Source organism: Cephus cinctus, unplaced genomic scaffold (assembly GCF_000341935.2).
Source record: "Cephus cinctus unplaced genomic scaffold, Ccin1 Ccin1_scaffold0690, whole genome shotgun sequence".
NCBI lineage: Eukaryota > Metazoa > Arthropoda > Insecta > Hymenoptera > Cephidae > Cephus > Cephus cinctus.
Genome location: NW_014333313.1, coordinates 1677362 through 1696959, shown reverse-complemented (window position 1 = coordinate 1696959; position 19598 = coordinate 1677362). Strand labels below are relative to the sequence as shown.

The 19598-nt window shown below is 39.7% G+C and overlaps 2 protein-coding genes across 9 annotated transcripts in view; one reads left to right on the top strand and one right to left on the bottom strand.

Annotated features, from left to right (window-relative positions):
* The window catches only part of LOC107269933 (glutamate receptor ionotropic, kainate 2), a 29284-nt gene extending 24554 nt beyond the window's left edge, over nt 1-4730 (bottom strand). For 4 of the 7 annotated variants that reach the window (XM_015744388.2, XM_015744385.2, XM_025087322.1 and 1 more), the window contains exon 1: nt 4532-4730. The gene's annotated coding sequence lies outside the window, so the exon portion shown is untranslated. Of the gene's footprint in view, nt 1-609; nt 753-4531 lie in introns of all 7 variants that reach the window. The other 3 variants (XM_015744386.2, XM_015744384.2, XM_015744387.2) reach the window with 3 other exon arrangements.
* A 3783-nt stretch (nt 4731-8513) lies between these two features.
* The window catches only part of LOC107269920 (glutamate receptor ionotropic, kainate 2), a 154331-nt gene continuing 143246 nt past the window's right edge, over nt 8514-19598 (top strand). For both annotated transcript variants that reach the window (XM_025087314.1, XM_025087316.1), the window contains exon 1: nt 8514-8878. The gene's annotated coding sequence lies outside the window, so the exon portion shown is untranslated. The remainder of the gene's footprint in view (nt 8879-19598) is intronic.

Here is a 19598-nt window from a genome sequence, read left to right as displayed (position 1 = left end):
AGGGGGGGGGGGTCGGTTACTTATTCCAGGCTTTGATACCATACTAGGGGATGGTACCAGCATCCCTTATACAGCCAAGATATCCATCAAATATCCATATAGGGCCAAGAAAGACATCAGCTGGTATCATGCGTGACCCCAACCTTTTTTTTCTTCTTCAAGAGGTCACGAGGTCACGCAGATCAATCTAATCAATTTTCTAGTAATTACAGCCGAAGCCCCATTCGGTACGAGATAAGCAGTTCCGCATAAATGACGACAACGATGCGCGACCTACCCCCCTCTCTCACTCTCGCTACCCCCCTTCTTACACCCCCTGCAACCCTGTACTCGTTCCCGCCTGGCATTACCTAACCCTCCTTTCCAACCCCCCCCCGACTGATGCAGTCACGTTCTCACGTACACGTGTGCATCGTTTCCCATCTACCCCTACGTTTAGCCCCGTCAGTCACTATCTACTCGTTCTCTTCGTCACCATCCGCCTGAAACTCGCGTCGAGCCTGAAGATTCTTCATTGAGCTTTCTCACACGTGACTCCCGCCGCGCCTGCCGACGGCAACTTTTCAGATAGCGTCCCCGATATTCCACTTTGGTTTACATAAAACTTACCCGCTTTTCGTTATCACTGAAACACGTTGCTTGCTCCGAGAGAAATTCTACGTGCGATCGCGTAAATCGTCTTCTGGATTCGAAGTGTTCCCTTATTCCCTTTTCTACCCCTCTGTCACTCTGTCAACCTAGAACATACTTAACTCGAGAAATTTTACCCTATGAATTTATATGTTTGATTATACATTGAATAATTATTAAATGCAGTTTTCTCATATACACAAAATTGCATCCTTCATTAATTTCATTGATAGTGATTAATTAACATTGATTATGATAATTAAAAACTTTGAATGCTTCGGACCTGTGTGATTTATGGTATTACGTGACGTGATGTTCGATAGTTATTACCGTGATTGAATTTTAGACTGATAATAGGAAATCAGTCGGGATTTTGATATTTACCGGTGAGAAGGATGTTGCCGGAGAGCGGGATTTTTGAAAATCTATATATGATCGTGGACGTTGATTCTGGTTATTGTACAGTGAGGTAATGAAAGTTTAAATTTATTATAATGAATGACGTTCTTTTTGGATTCTGTTGAAGTACTCTGAATCCTTATCGTGTTATACAAACATGCATACCTGGTCTACTTAAAGCACCTACAATAACAATGGATTCATTGATAAACAAATCCGTAAAACGACTCTCTGCCAGCTAATTAATTCATCGCCATTTTCCTGTTTTCTCATTAAAACCGTTTCTACGTTTTGCATCGTAGACTGGGCATTTGCCCCCGATAAGAAAACTCATCCTGTTATGCTAGAAACACTTAACCACGTCGTCTACGAGATTTTCCTACCCGCTGTCGTTTACTTGTTTTATCGTCGAACGGTGAAACTTTAAGGCTCGTCGCATTTACATCACCACTCTGGATTAAAAGTGTCATCCGAGAACCGAGATAACAGTAAAGACGAGCAATCTTAAAATGATGAAGGAATAAATCAAAGTTTCATCGTTACGAGAATTTCATTAGGACGACGTAATCTTTCGTGTTATTCAAAGTAATGAAATTAATGAAGTTTCGTCGTGTTCCTACACGGAGCATCGGAGTTGCTCGAATTTTTGCTATTTTCTTCCTGATAATAGAAAGAACGAAATTCGTTGTTGTGAGAAATAACAATATCGATTTGTAACAGTGATAACGAAATAAAAGTAAACGACAGCGGGATCAATAGAATTCGTATTTGAGAGAATCGAATGGACCATTCTCTGTATGGCTGTTGAACGTATAATGAAAGACATAAATTCGAAGCTCCCTCGTTATTGGTTTCATATACGTGGTTACGCTGCTGTCCTTGTTTTAACTAACGTCGATCCCCACACTTGGACTATTGTCCATATACGTTCAATATACGAAACGTACCTGTGAGAGCGTTCGAAAAGAAGGTCAAGATGACGGAAGCCTGATAGGCGACGGCCGTCACGATTTTTATCGGATACAGAAACGCCTCTTGACTGGCTCGTTGAAAATCTGTGTCAAACTTCATTACGACTACTAGGGCTGTGGAAATAGAGTTTGCGCGGTGTCGCGATAACGTACGTATACGTACGCATACGGGGCGACATTCTTGTAGATTTATTTAATTAAAAGTTCAATTGAAAATTTTATTCTCGGTTCCACGTTGCGGGTTTTTCTAATTTAGTTTACAATCAGTGATGCTGCGCGTCGGTCGTGATTCTTTTTGCTACTTGCTTGGATTTTTTTTGTTTTTTTTTTTTTTACAAAAATTTCGAAATCATGCCAAAGCGAATGTCATATTTCAACGGATACACTTGGTGTAACTGGAATATATCAGGAGGCTGGAATATAAAAATATCGAATTTGAAAAAAAAATTTGATCACTATTTCTTGAATTTATTCTTCTTTAGAATTTGTTTTTTAGCTAAGGGCTTTCACGAGGTGGATTAATCTTGATATCGTTTCGAAGCGATCTAAAAGCCATTGCAGTACGTTATGGCTTTCGAGGGAGTTATTCTGCACACGGTATATACTCCAATCTTCGAATAAACTATTCCCATCGCGTAGAATGGTCTACACGTGAAGTAGCTCAGTGTTGTTTTGTCGTTTCATTATTGACGGAATAGGAAGCGTCTGAAGAAAAAAGAGAAAAGGAAAAAATGCACCGACTGTAACATCTGAGTACCTATCCTACTATAGTGATACGCATAACGGAACACGTGGCTGCAAAATGACAATATCGCGAATACATATTTTTCCCTCTAATATCAGAAAACGTTAAACATTTTATGTTAATGTCAGCCACTTACGTTGGAAAGTACTGAAATACGGTAACGCGCAAACATAATTGCAGTGCTTTTACAGTCCAATGGAAATCCGCCAAGTTTCCATAATCCGGATATCGTTCGCTTGTATCACGCATATTTATCGATTTCTTTTTTGAAAATCCGGATTAGAAAATTTAAAAAGATTAAAAATCATTTAAAAATTTTGTATGCCGTTAACAATTATTTTCTGGATTTTCATTATGATCAGTGGAAAAGTTAAATGTATTTAACCTATTAGTAATTTTAATGATAAAAAAACTCTACTACAGTACTAGACCAGATAACGAAATCCTAAACGTACTTTTTTTCTCTCTACATACGCATATAGTATACACATGTGGAAACAGAAATAATGGTTGGATGTCAAAGCGCTGCATATCTTTGAATGACGTATTGGAATATTTGCATCATGGCATTCAAGTATACGTGTCACTCCAGTCGCTTTGCTCTGTGCCAAAATTCTCACTTCCCCTATAGAAGCTGTTTCCTCTTTGAAGGAACTGCGAGTATAATTTTAGACGGGAAGTATTGCAGACTATAGCAAAGTTACGGTGGATATGATTCTCTCGCTACTATACATATTTCTACATATGCTCAGAGCTCGTCGAACATTCGCAAACACCAAACAGGAGGTTAGATCAAATATAAATTCGTATCCACGATTTCTCATTCATTTTAGTTCACTCCTACGCCGCAATTGGCGCGCGGATCGTAACGTACGAATGTCGCACTTCCCTCGGGAAACCTCAACAAATTTCGGTCAACTTTCATTTGGCCATTTTCATCATTTTAACGAACGCTTGCCAGCCACTCCAACAATTTGACTGATTGTTACACTGTTTTTTTTTCCCTTTCTTTGCACTGGGGAAATATACTGGGGGAATTCTCCGAACAGATTTATAATTTCGCGTTTCACGTATTCTGAATGTCGATCCCTACTTTCTTCTCTTTTTTTTTTTATTTCATTCTTCACTCAGACTGCTCTCGATTGAGGACTGAGGATTGATTGCCTGGCCACTGTCGTGGACAATGGTGCTACAGTGAAATTAATGCAGGAGGGAACCATTATGAAGTGATCTAGGGAATACCGTGGGAAAATGCCTGGCTTAACGGAAGAATAAATTGCATAGGAATAATCGACGATTTCTTTCGGATAATTAATAGATGATTAAATTAATAGCTTGGACATGGGAATTAGGAATGGCAGATACGGCGAATTCACGACTTTGCAATTTTTCACATGGCTGTGATTTTCACTGTCGGTCGGGTCAACGATTCATCTTTGGTTACGCGTGAGATCAGGTATGCGTCGGTTTTTTTTCTTCCTATCCCGACACATCACATAGTAACTTTTTAACGTGTCGAATACGTAAATAGGATGTTGGAAAAACGAAAGTAAAAAAATTTTCGTTCAGTGTTATCAATATTGCAAATATAGTAATTTACTTTCTTGGAAAGGCTATTTTTTTTTTTTTTTACTAAAAACTCACATATATTATCATAACGTATAATTTTTATAATTTCGAGTCAGACCTCACGCCTATGGAACATAGGGAGATTGTAAGTAAAATTAACTCACATGGACTATACATTAATTGTCACTAAGCACTTTGTATTTTTCTGTTTAATTACCTGCAACTATGGTAGCGAGTTCCCCATTGTAATTTCACTGGCACGATGACACCCGAAAAACAGTACTTTGCAGTCACTGATTAGCACATTGACATTTTTTTCATCCACGCACGACAATTAGTATACAGTATGATTTATTCCGAATGCATTCAGTGTACCGCGTGAAGAACGTTGATTCGATGCTTCGCGACGTACTGATCTAAATTTGTCACAGGGTATAGCTTAAATACATCGCGAGCGTTGGCTGTTGGTATTCAGGCTCGAAATAACCATAAGACACGATTTTCTATCTGGCAACGATGGCGGTTCTATGCTGTGGCATAGTGATTGCGTAACGAACGAAATTTCGGTTCGTTGATCGAATTTTCAGGAAGCGCACCGAGCGACAAAATGTGGGAGACATAACAGAACTTTTACCTCGGCTGTGAATTCGAGTCCGCTGAAAGTTTCGTCAAAGAAGTCGGAATTACTTTGGAAAAGTTCGGAGATGAGATGCGCAGCCTCCCTTGCCGCTCTCTGTAAAATCATTTAAATATTCCGCGAGAAATGCCCGTCTACTATCTACCGTGCCAATCGGATTGCCATTCCAAGATTCCTGAATTTCTTTCTTTTTTAGTTGCTCAATTACGTTTCGCGGTACCCGAGGACGTGTCGTCAAGAAATGCGAGGCGTTTGTTAAAAAAAAAAAAAAAAAAAAATACTAAATATTTTGCAATGTACCCTGCAAGTCATTCATATCTTTCAGGCAGTTTTAATATTTTGTTTCTCGTTTATGCGAATTTACTAATTTCAGAGCGTGTTACGTATACGTCGATCATCGAAAGAAGTCGGTGCACATAGATACGAAAATGAATATTGAAACCGTGAAAGAGGCATGAACGACGGGCAATGTACGTGCCTTAAAGAACCACCCAATTATTGTGACAATGTCAGTTGATTTTCGTTGATGCGATTTGCTACCCCTCCAAAAATTCATGGACGTATCTGCATAGCACACGAAATTCCATAGAGTCATTTATTACCAAACGATGGGTATTCTTTTGGAATCGAATTGGCGCAGAGAATAATGTCTTTTTAGATGACTAATGACTTTCTCGGCTACGAAGGGTGAAACGAGGAATCACTTTTTCCTTGAATTTTAATGAATACTGGGTTAAAAATTAGAGATTGATTTTGTGGTATATAGATTTTTCATAATGACAATAAACCAAAATCGATATGCCGTATGAGCATAATATTTCGAAACATAAAAAAAAAGCCGAGTGTTTTCCTCGCTCCTATAGGATGATATATCGACGCAGGAATATGAAAGTTCCTTGCTGGATTTTTACGACTTCCGTTTCTATCCACGCAATAAAAGGCCATGTTTGACGTAAGCTCTACGTTAAGCAGCGAAAGCTTGGAAAATCTTATTCGATATATAGCTATTCTAATGTTTTACCTCGCTACGGAATTTCAATTCGAGGCACACGCTCGACCTGAGTTACGGCGCGGTGTGAACTCCTCGTAAATCGCGTAAAGGCTCGTTCTCAATTTTACTGGTATTACGTCGCTTCTGGAAGACGCGAAACGTCGCGGCGAAAGGGTAGCGTCGACGGGGACGCGCATAGGTCCAGATGCATTAGTAAGCAGGCTGACTTATTTTTAGATGGACTTTTGTGAAAGGCCCGAATCACGCAGCGAGACGCGGCGACGACGTGTTCTAAAATGGTGTTAGGTGGAATGAGATGGAGCGACGTGGAACCATGAGGTGGTATGGACTGGGAGTAAAAAGCCAGAACGAAGCGAACGAAGAATAATAAATGGTGGATCTTCGGCACGGCGAACGAAAAAGCTTCTATGTTAATTAAATTTGTCTACTTTTTATAGTCGCATTGGCTGCCACCTCGTCCAGTCCCTTTCCCCTCTCGTTCCTTCTCTTTGGGGCTTTCTCGTCCGTTAATACTTTCATACGTACGCTGTCAGAAAGTGCATGGGAAAGAGCGATAATGGAGTTTATTACTATGGCGCATTTCAGAGCGTCCGTGACCTATTAAACGATTTCAATTTTCTTTTTTTTTTTTCTTCTTTTTGCTCTCCGATGCTGAAAAATGCATTATTCTTCACCAGAAATGGGATTCGGGAATGCATGAGGCGTGTCTAATAGCGAATGTCACTTTTATCATTTCGAATGGCGTTCCCATCCCTTTCTGGGGCATTTAGGCTCCCAAATGGATAAATCCGTAATACGCAGACGGACCATTAAATTGTAAATCGTTGAAACAGCCTCGTTCCCAGAACGGCGGCGATTAATATTTCGCGAAAGAGACACGAGATTTCTCGGCGATTTTAATTGTACTTTACAAGCTGTGAGATGCGTGAGTTAATCAGAGAGCTTGTCTGATTAACTGGCTCTTGTGTCTTCAACTGTTCAACAACATTTATGTATTCGCGCTTTCGTCTCTCTTAACACGCCCGTGGAATCTCGTGGAAAGATCTTCATTGTAATTAATTCCGCGTTGTATAATTACGATTTAACCACTCTAGTGTTGTTCACATGGAAATAAGATATGTAATATTACATACGTTTAGGCAGTTTTCAAAATTCTATTTAACTACTTTGTAGCTCTCCGTATTATTTTACCTGTGTATATTTTACGTATATTTTACGTGTGTCTTTTCTCTTTGAATGGCTGTTATTTACTCGATCGAGTAAATTCGGTAATCCTATCTAAAGCTCGTTTCAGTTTTCACGAGTAATATAAGGAATTTTAAGATACCTAGAGTTACGAGTTTTTCCTTTCCTCCTGGATCTCTTGTTCTCTCGTTCCACTGTGCTCGTCGAAAGAGGCCTACAAAAATGAAGGTTGTAATAAGTTGAGATGCTTTGCATAATTTTCGAAGGTTTCTCGACATATATCACGGATAACACGGTAAAGCAGTCCTTGGCGTAAGGGTAGGTTCGGATTTGCTTTTTTTTTTTATTAAAAACTGTTGCCGCTTGCATCCATGTTGCGTGCCTTGTTTTGAGGTTGAAAAACAGCAAGAAACTTTAACGATCAGCCAAGTCCTCGAGACTGCTGAAGGCTCGTCGATTTCCAAAAGCTTTTCCCGGAAATGAAGGTTTTCCCCCTACTATTTTCAACCATCGGAACAAAATTTCCAATTTTCAGTAGTTTCCGCAGTACGCGCCGTACGGCCGAAACGTTTTCCTCCCTTGAAAACTCTTTCGTAGCCGCCACCGTGGAAACCTCAGAGTTTTCCTTTTTCGATAAGGAGTGAACTTCTTCCAGGGTTTCTTTATCTTTTTTTTTCTTTTTTTTTTCGCGAAAACTTCTAACTTCCACAAGTATTTTTTTTAGGCATACAATGGGAAAAGAGTTGCATTGTTACATATTCTTCGTGAGTATTTACTATAACTAGATACCATAAATGGTTATTCAGGACTATCGCAAGCACCTGAAAATGGTTCTGTCCATTTGCTTTTACGTTAATTCTCATGGCAGAATTTGTCGTCGATCACTTGTATGTTGCATTGCACAATTTGACGTGAATATACGAATTAACGGAGTTTGAATGTCCCGCCAAATTTTCAGTAACTCGCGCCAATCTTTGCCGATAATATTATGTATATAAATTCATATATCACAGGTAGAATTTTTCTACGCACTTTGAGAATACGAATTTCGTAGCGCAGCATACCAAAAGATAGCATTTCGTATATATAGAAGCGCTTCGCCAAATAAAGCCGCTACATTCCTGCAATCTTTAAGCATCCTTGCCGTTTGTTCTCTGTGCCGCACAACACCCGGGAGTACAAGTTAGGAAAGATAGCAGTTTTGCACAAAAGAATGGGCCGGTTGCCAAATATGTATATTCCCTAGGAATTACCTAGTCCTTCTAGGTTTCTGTTGCAGCAACTCGGTCACCAAGCGAGTTCTCGAGAAAATTCGTACAGTAGCGCTCCGTGCGGCAGACTTTTGTACTACGAGTCACTCGCGACGTATAACATCGATTTATCGTACGAAAGATCGTAACGACAGCTGCTACTACAGTCTTCGTGTTTTCTCTGCTCCATTTATCTCTGTTTTTATTTACCGTTTGTTTCAGTGCTTCTCTTGATCCTTTTTTTTTCATTCGCGCTGTGAAAATCCACTACGGCGACGTTACAATATGTGCTTGACAGGGATAAACGCCATTTGGCCTTACTGTGAAACTGTTACGTGGGCAAAAACATCATTGAGTGCGACGATCCCTTCGTTGTGGTTATCTTTTTATTATCTTCTTATTTACGCCAAGGACTGTTACCTTAGCAATATTAAACGACACGAGAAGACTACGTCGATTCGGCAAAGCAGATCCGACGGGGTGAGTCTAATTAATGACTGTTTGAATTTGGTGATGACATCTTAACGGTATTCCTTTTAACGAATAATTCAGAGTATCTAGTTGACTGTTATTCGTGTGGAATCGACTTCTACTTCCCTTTTTATGTTTCGCTTGCGATTAATCCTCGTAATTAAAATGGCTGTAATTACAGATTTCTCTGGAGGCAAAAAATGTTTTATAATCTTATTGTTCGTGTTATTGTATTCTTATAAGCATTCTGTAGTTATGGTTGAGTCTCTCACGGTTTCTCCTAGCTTACGCCAGAACAGGGGTAGATTCACTTGAGCTTTATCATTTGTAAGGGGTACGAGAGAGGGAGAAATGCCATGGATTTTCAAAGTACATGATTGATATTTTGCTTAGCTTACATATATTCGCGTTAAGTAAGCTTCGAGAGACTGCTGTACTGATTTTTATTGTAATCGTTGATCTCATTGGAAATTCAATCCTTCATGTTACAAGGTGCTGGAGGTAAAATTAAAGCGAATATATTTCAATTAAATGATCGATAACTCGGACATAGTGGAATTACGGAACTCTCTCGGAGGAGGAGTTGCGCTTCGCGGTTCTGCTGGTGAGTAAAAGGAAAGTTCGAGAAATTTCCCAGGAATTACTAAACCCACCACCTACACGACCCTCGCTCGTGCGGAATTATCTTAATTTCACGCAAATGTTATCTCTTCTTGGCTGCGCTAATTCTTTCGCCGCTTAAAAATAGATTTGAGTTCTCCGGCACGATTTCACCGCAACGTTCGTAACGTTACTCGGTACGGTCGTTCGTATCAGGACGTTTCTGTAATTTTTTTTTTACCTCTTAGACGTTATCCAAGAATAAAAATGATCCAGCCACGGTAATCGAGATTTTTCTTAGATTTATACGGAATTTACATTAAATTTACGAGGATTCTTGAAAAATCTTCTATTCTTCATATTTGCCAATGCAACTATGATAACACTTGATTCTTTTAATAGGCGGGTTATTACTACTTGCGGTTATTTAAATTGAAGGATTTTTTTTTTTCTTAATTGTAATCGACTTGAACACTTAGGTCTTTAATGAGATTTGTTTTACATGAATGTTTACGTAAATTTTAAGTCACCTTATTGTTGTTCTGGAAGAAGAGGAAATACCGAGATGAGATGGTAGGTGAGATTCCTGGGGCACGGGACTAATGGCATTACCGCTAATCCTCTTTGGAGTTTTCATAAAACTTTAGCCAGAAAATGTCTTATCCGATCTGTCACAATGCATTAATCTTCGCGAAGCTGATGATTTTACATGAAATTAATCTGAGCTTCTATTGCGATACTCGACACTCTATTCACTCATAATTTATACTAATTGGTAATTTTCTTAGGAAAGTGTTTATACGAGTTTTTGATTAAACGGTTCTCCTCTGGTATCGCTGCAGTGTAACTGAAGTATAAGATTATCATATTAAATATATTCGGAGCCATAATTAGTATTGATTTTCATAATTCGTTATGCATATATTATAAAGTCCAGGAGGAAATCTAAAACGTACATTAGTTTCGTGTTACTTGACATAATTATCATACATATATTAATTAAAGTCATTTATGATAACTTTATTGGTTCGCACTTATTGACGATCGTAATTGCTCGACAATCAAGTAATTAATGACGATCGTGCTTTGTGGCGCGTAATATAGTTTATTGGAATAATTGATCGGTAAAAACAGAAATCTGGCTGTTTTCATTGTTCACGTATATATACTTTTTTTTTTAAATTAAAAATCATGATCTTTCTCTTTTTTTCTATTATATTTAGTATAGATGTATAATAATTACATTAGGAATAATATTTAATCGATCATTTTAGTTTAACGGTGATTTAGAGGCGATGGGAAGCAAAATCGTTTCTTTATAGGTGATATCGACACTTGCTTGAAGAGAATAAAGAGTTAGCCAAGAGCCCATGAATTTTTCAAGGTGGGATCTCGCGCCAGCACCCTTTAAGGGATGCCTGCGTTTGCCATCCCAGACAAATTTATTATTTTTCCCCACGGAACCTATCTCTCCGTTCCCGTAAATTGGCGCACGTGTTGGTAACTACTGTCGTAAAAGTGGAAATGGGTACAAGGTCGAAAATATTTTCTTGCACGCAGCTTCGTTATTATTGCGTAAATACAATATATTGCGTTTCTGCGTATGTGCCTAGCAGTCCTTTATACAAACAAGTCGTAACGTACCAAGGGAATCTCTTCATATTAATAAATTCTGAGGAACACGTCGTTTTTTTCCCCCTCTTTTCGAAAATCTTCTCAAAGACCAACGTTACGGCGCTTTATCGATTTTCACGTTAAGGAGAGAAAAAAAATGTGAAATATTACTTTGAAAATTATTCGAATCTTACATAAAACAGATTTTTGACTTTCCGAAATGCTTACCTCAAGTAAATTTTGTCGACTCGTATTATTTCGTTGTTTCCACAAAATTTTTGCCAGTTCTCCAATTATACGTACGGATTTCAAAATCTCTGTACGAGCGCAACACTTTGGCGAATCAGTGTAATCGCATTTTAAAGAAAATTCTTTTGTAGGCGGACGCAAAGCCGCAGCCGCGGTTTTGGTCCAGTTGGCTCTGCGGATAATATCCCGCGAGAGTAACAAGTGTTGCCACAGTTTCATAATTTTTGCTCATTACATGTGTTTTATATGAATTCAGCTTCTAAGGGACCATCGTTGCTTGTTTGCATTTCCTCTTTTTATGAACAGCGCATTCTCTCGAAATTCCATGTTAAGGTAAAATAAAAGATGCATAGTATTACACGTCTTATAAATATATCGTTTAATCGTATTTAATCGATAATACCTATCGATATCCAAAATTCACTCCGTTATATTAAATAAAGGACTATAACTTGAAATACCTAAATGATTATTTAATATTCAAAAGACAGCGCTATTATCGGCAATATTAATTTTATCGATAGCACATCGCGTATGCTGTATATCAAATGGAAAACCAATATCACCAAATTGAAAAGCAATTTCTCACGAATCTCGCGAAGATATCGATCACTGTTATCAACTCGCCGATATATCAGTTACAGCGTCGAGTATTCGCGAAGGGATATGCCAAAGACAGAGTATCCATCTGCTTCAGTAAGTATCCAAGTAAAGAAAAAAAAAAAGGACGCGCGACATCGTCCAGGTAATAAAAAACATAAGAAAACGTCCCAGGCGCTGTTACGAGACATGGAAGACCCAATGAGATTTGACGTAGGTATTTGTAAGGTGCGAATATGAAGTGCAACAGAGTATAGAGTCCTTAAAGCAGAGAGACTGAAAAAGATATATAAAAATATTGTCAAATAATAAGCACAATGGGTTACACTGTGTAGCACTACTGGTATCGCGATGCAAGCGGGTTCCTTGCCGAGTTTTCACACACTAATGCTATTATGAAAGAAATGACATTTTCGATATTGAACCTAATAAATCCCTGCCACGTTCAGCTAACTGGGTGGAACAGTCAACAGCCAGCCATTCCCCGGATTTCCTTTACCGTCCTGTCTCTTATTTCATCGTACGAACAGCCACGCTCTTTCATCTTTATTCGAGTAGCAACCGATTCGTTTATTTCATTTGACACGATGACGCGAGTACACTCCGGCAGTAGTACTTCCTTCGCCTGTCTTCCTCGCGAGGATCTTCTTGTTTGTTAGTCCAATCCCTTCGACTCGATACGTGTATGAGGCACTCGCTGCTGGGTCCTCCAAGCTTCCGGGCCATCGCCGATATTTCCTGCCTTTACTTTATTTCCCTTGTACGAGTTCCCGAGGTGTTCTCGTCTTTCCATGATTTCTCTTCCACTTCGTCCGTACGACCTCCCCTCTTATCCTTTCCCGGCGGAAGTGCAGCGAAAAACTTTTTCTTTAGTCACTCAGCCCTCTGTTAACTGCTTCTAAGATTTCCGAAATCCTTGATATTCCTCCGCTTATTCAGTTAACTGTACCGCGAAAATGTTTGACTGTCCCATATTTTTCTTTACGTGGACATAGGGCTTTTCCTATCTGTTTCTTCATTTTTTTTTTTTTTTTTTTTTTTTTTTTTTTTTTTTTTTTTTTTTTTTTTTTTTTTTTTTTTAATATCTTTTTCACCCCCTATTTCCCGTATTCGAATACGGGATATATAATATCGTATCGTTATAAGGACCGTAGATGCTCCAGGGATTGTCAAGGCGTGCAATTTTGGGTGAAAATCGTTACAAAGGGGTTTTCAATTGAAATTCAGGAGGATCCTACGAGCTTTATGGCTGGCGTGTAACTTTATTTATGTAACTCAATGTGGTCGATACTTCTGTTCAAGTTATCTCTGTTACGTTACCGTAAGATTTTACGGTCTTTCACAGTCGACCAGATTGTCGTTGGTCGAGGATAAATTAATCGAGTTCTGCCAGATGAACGTGGTCGGCGGTAACATTGATGCCGATCCAACCAGTGTAATATGCGTAATCACGGGAACAGCGTTTCCGACGCATTCTCATCGAAAAGTAAGAAATCCTTGATGTGAATTGACGTGGCGAGGGAGCAAATGGTCTTTTGATCTCGCTAGTGGAAAACTAACCGACCCATGTGTATACATGCATTCGTACCAGAGTGACAGTAAATCTCTTGAGAAATTACCCAGCGCGAAATTACCTGGTGGTCGAGATAAAGAACTAAATTAGAAAAAAAAAAAAAATTCTGAAACTATATAGAAAATTCTATACGTGCGCCATAGCGAAGTCGTGAAATTTTCTCTGTCGCGAAATACCATCGCGAATGTGTATCTGCGTTGCAAGGGGATTCGTGAAGAGGCTAGACTACTTTGGAGACACGGTGTACACAGTCTGTGTATATTTGTTATGTCGCAACAGTTATTCATGACTGTTTTCATTAGACTGCAATGTCACGTAGGCTCCGAGCAGCTCTTACAGTTTGCGTATAATCTGGAGTGTACGTTAAGTTCGGTCAAGTGCGGATGAGCACGTGCGCGAAAATCGTTATACTTCACAGAAATCTTCATGGGAGTCAGTCAGTCACTGGCTGAACCGTTGGTAAATGTGTTTTCAAAAGTATTATAACGAGTTGGTCGTGTTTTTATTATTAATTTTCTTTTTTTTTTTCAAATTCATCGTTATTCATTCGTTCTATCGGAGAGGCTTTCCTTGTTCTTCACCCGTGACCCATTTTCTAACCAAAACGTAAGAGGCTAAGTTACACGTATACACTGTGGTGGGAAATAACGAAGTTTTTCAAGGATGAGGATACGCCGGTGTGAAAATTTTCATGAGCTTTCAGAACAAGTTTCTCTTCGGCGCGCATAGTGGAGTTACGTCTGATCAGTCGGTCCTATTACGAAGGGAAGTTTACTTCCTGCTCGCTAATAGATCAAGAGAGAGCAAAGAGGTCTGAGAGGTTCGAAAGGGAATAAAGGGAGGCGGGAGCGGCCGAAAGAAAGGAATAAAGGGAAGCAAGTAACCAGCCAACATCGGGCAGTCGAGCAACCAGGAAGGAAGGAAGGGAAGATCATAGGTCGGTAAATGGGTAACGGGATGTTATGGGGAGCCCGTAGGGTAGATGAAGAAGGTCGGGGTGAACTGATTTAATGATACCCAACGGTCGAGGATTTTTTGGCGAGATTTTCTTTCTTTTTTTTCTATAGTCATTTTCTCTTTTTTTTCTTTTTTTTTTCATTTTAAAATTCGCGATCAGATAATACCATGGCTAATGAGGTTCTGGTTATTCTGGGTACGTATGGTTTTATTATTCCATAATCTTCTGCGTCTCTCACCTTGTGAAAAACGCGTTAATACCCTCTGTCTGTCCTTTCCCAGTTTTCCATAATATTCCTTTTCGTATGTCTCCTTAAAGACGATCTGCTATATCCCGTTTTCACGAAACGTGCATAATCTTTTATGCATATTCTTTTTGGGCTGTTTCTATCTTCTTTAATTAGCTTCTTTGTCGACCTTTCTTCTTTGCTATCCTTTACCCCTTACTGTGTATCTTTGAAATTTTCTATCTCCCTCTATCCCATCTTTTACGCTACACGTTAAAGTAGCTCCTCTTATCACCACGCACCTCATAAATCCCCGTTTCCATCGTACGAAAAGATTACCTACTTTCTTCATAAAATTAGCCGTAGAAAATGCATTCACTTTTTCTTCGTCAAAATTACTCTTCAATTTTTTTTTATTTCAATCGTCTTACCAATTTGGTTAAGCGATCCCATTGTTTCTACGCGGTTAAGATAGAACGATCAATTAAGCGTCCAATTGAATGTAACAGCGACAAAAGTTCACCAACATTTTCAATAGCATCGATTCATAAATACGACCCTGTATAAGACACAAAGCTCAAGCTCGATCTATTATTACACTGCAAGTAAATTACGCGAAAGATCTGGCCAATGTCGCGAGAGCTACGAGGATTTAAAATCTTGGTGAAACCACCGCACTGCTTTAACAATCCCTCGGCTCTTACGTAATTAACAATTATTTCCCTCTATAGCATATCAGAAAAGTTTTTCCCGTTAATTGCATCGCTTCGTCTTCGTCAGTTCTTTTGTAAATTGGCGCTCTAAACGGGCAGGGCCGTACGTCCATTGTTAGGCCCCCGGTTCCTAATTACTTAAACTTGATAAATTCTCGCGACAAATACACTACGCTCTTACCCGTTGACGTAGCACCTTTGAGCCTCCATTTTGTTTTCATTCACAACCCCTCGACCACCCCTCGGACCCCTCAGATATTTACACCAACCAGTCAGGATAGCGACCGTTAATGTCGGTGCAGCAAAAAAGATTGATGGCACTGATTGACAGCGAGATTCTTGTAACGAGAACGAAATTTTGGCAAGGGATGAATAATCGGGTAGACTAATTATGCGAGGAGTGCCAAATAATTGCTGATAAACATCGATCATCTTTTTTTGTCGAGCATCCGATCGATTCCTACGAAGACAATTTTATTGACAGATTTTCAGCGTCAATTTATTTTCTTGTCCACGATTGGCACTGCGAATGCCAATACGTATCAACCGTCTTGAATAGAATCATCATATCTATCTCGTATGAGCTTTGCGAAATGGTACCTTTGAAGGAGCCTGTATCCGTTCACGGACATACTGGGGAATTTTATTACTATCGTATAACCCTCCTCGCCTGCTCTCTCTCCCCGTCCCTGTGAATAAATCAGGACAATCGATTTGACGAATTTTTTATATCCTACGGTATTAGTGAGTCTGATAGTCGTTTCCTGAGGGATTGGTTATCGAGGTTACGAATTGCTGTACGATACGAATACAGTACGTTATATATTTTTTAAACTACATTATTTTTCGTATGCCAATTTTACAGGGTGTACGAAATTCTCGCGTCTTGCAATTTTAATCGCTGTATACCAAAAACAGGCTTGACAAGTCACGAGATTCTTGCGGTAACCCGACGTTAGACGCTGTCACTCGAGATTTCGCAGATCCACAATTTCCGCGTCTCAGCCCGAATCCTCCTCTTATTCGCGAGCTTCGCGCGTTGGTGGATAATCGGAAAAATTATCCTCTCACGGGTAACGCGCGATGAAGTTTCGCATTTCCCGAAACCCGTGGGAAGTATGGCAACTGGAATTTTATTATGTTCCGGAAGTTATTTGCATCGGACGACTTCCGTTAGGCCAGCTTTGGAGACCCGAGAACTTGGCGAGATAGTCGGTCGGCGTCGCTTTAACATCATTCGGTGCACCCCCTACCCTCGGCCTGCCCCACGGGGAAGATTTATGAAGCGCGATAACTTTTTCGAGCTCGCGACTAGGCACGAGACGCGGACGAACCAATGGAAGGCGGAGGGAAGGAAAGGGAGGAAAGGATGGATACCGGTGGGCGAGTGGTGGGCGGGAGGGAAGGCTGGAAGAGGGGTATAACGTTGAAAATTCCTCACGAGACCGTCCAATTTTCCGTGAAGCTGACTAGCCGTAACAACTTGCTAAAAAACAAGACGCCGGAGTTCACCCTTCTTTCACTTAAATTCACCCGCAATGCTGGATGAACCTTGGCGACTACATAGCTGTAAGAAGAAACTTGGTTTTTCAAACAAATTTTTTTTCTCGTATTCTTATCTCGATATACGTCAGACCACATATTATCCGTAACCCTCGCCACCCTTCCTGATGGTCCATGGTAACTATCGTCTATGTTACTTTCGCTGGACGCGTAATAGAAATCTTGCGAGTTGGCGCTGAACCCGTTGAGCTTTCTTGCGGAGGGGTACGATTTTGTTTATCGGTGACCTGATTTTGAGATTTTTCAAAATTCTCCGGAGGTGAAAGATTTTGAGGGGAGGTATAAGATACTCTTGCGACGGTTCAGTGTCTCTCGGTGGGAGCCTGCAGCATCACGTGAAAGCTTTCGGGAACTTTTCTATGAATATTGAAAAGTTCAATGCGACTCGCGTATCTTATATATGCATTACTATTCTATTCGTACAGTGCGTGCACTGTGCACAATGCTTTTGGTTTAATAATATATATGGATTTCTGTCTACGGATGTACGGTAGTCTTATTCAATGCGATCGAGCTGTCTTGAGATAACTTCATCGTCCTGTTATACGGAACTAGACGTGGCACGTCGGACCCACGCAATAAATTTTGAAAGGGCGATGCGAGGAATCTGAAAAAAAAAGATGATTTGTTTGAATACGACTCGCGATGGGAACGCTGGATTTCCCCGGTCGCAAATGAATGATGTTTGTTACCCGTTATGTCCATGCTCCATTCGCCATGCGAATCGACATTGGACGTCATTTAAATTTTACCTCCGGGAAAGCCAGATCGAACATTTCTGCGCAAATATAAATTTCCACGTTAACGTTGTATTAGAATTAGCGAACCTTCATGTCGTTTGCTGAAATCGAGGGTCGAGCTTGAAATAACTAAATGGAAAATGGAATTTTTTTTAAATTATAAAAAATTTCAGATTCACTGTTATTAATAAATTCAAAATAAATTATGCCTCTGCTTACTCTCTGTTGATCGTATTTAATTATGTAATTTAAAAAATCTCATTTCTATCTGAATATTGCGTGATTTTTTTTTTGTTTGGCAAAAAAGCTGAAATCGCGAAACTATTACTTGGGTAACTTACGACGGAGATTTTCAGGGAATATTCAAAGAATGGAAACCTCATGATTAGAGGATCCTACTTTTCCGGGACAATGGTTGACACGGTTGGTTAGCTTATACCCCATGAAAAGATAAAGAGGAAGATCAGCCAAGGTTACGTTCTTGACGTGAACATGCTCACGTTCCCTTCGTGCTGTTTAATATGGCAGAAGAAATCTTACGTGTATATCATTTTCTTCATATAGTCATTTTTGAATGCCAACGTTTCGCAAAGTTTTATTTCGTTTTGATAAAATATTACGTACGATGACCTTGACGGTATCTAGAAAAATTGATAAATTTATGATTTAAACAAAAAATAATATACCCCTATAATGTACTTTTTGTATAATTATTACAAAATTTAATTCCATAAGAGGTAATTACGTCGCGTAAACAATTAAACGCTATTGATGAGCCATTAATCCCATAGGAAGTACTTGAATTGCACAAATGATTGTATTATCTGTAATCTTTGTAAGCCATACAATTTATGTTGCACGAGGCTGGCCATATTGAGTATCAATTTGCATGATTGGGAAAGCCAAGTTATTTCTGGGATATCTATACTGGATTTTATACTGGGATATATCCGAGAAATTAGCTCACGGATAATCGATCACCGTGGAAATGACTTTTCGAGGTAATAATAAATTCGATCATCGTGCAACGGATATTCGATATATAAGTTATGCATTGCTTACATCGAAGTATTCGTAGGACATTGGCATTACGACTAAAGATGAGTGATCGTAGCCAAGAAAGCGGAGTCGCTAAGAATCATTCGCAGGATGTACTACTCTCCCTCGAAGCAACGACAATGGGCCTGACCAAGAAACGAATGTAACGAAAGTCGAAGTAATCCCGAAGACAAACTCGAGAGTCGTCCAGTGAGTAATTTTGAGAAACGCGGTAAGAAAATAAAGGCACGAAACTCCGTGTCGTCTTCCTGCCCTATTTCGGAATTTTCATGAGCGTCGAGACCCGAACGACGTGAATTATGACTCGACGATCCTTTGAACAGTGCAAAGCGACATGGACAAGAAAAACGGAAGTCAAGAAGCAATGAAAAAAAAAAATTAAAAAAAAAAAATAAAAGTCCCGAGAATTCATTTGGTAAGTACAGAAATTACGTTTACCGTCCTAAAGCATTACACCTCCGTCACTGCAATTCTCTCTCGTGACATAGATGATCCGATCGATCCCGATCGAGTACTACGCCCTGTCAGGAGGGAGCGTCTACAGGAAGAGCATCGTCTGGCTGCAGCGAGATGCGGTGACTTACTGCGAAGATTGCATATCGGAGAAGAATCTATATAGGACGCCTCGGGAACAAGAGTAACAGTCAAGATCGACGAGCATAACACGAAGCGAGAATTCTTGGTTGGATTGAAGTAGACCAAAGCGAATGGAACACAGTGCCTTCTCTGTAGGATCGATAGTAGTGGGGGGTGGATGGGAGGGTCGGTATAAACGCGGCTATGGGTACCACGAGGGTCAAGAGAAGAAGCGGGGGTGTAGGGAGCCTCGACGGA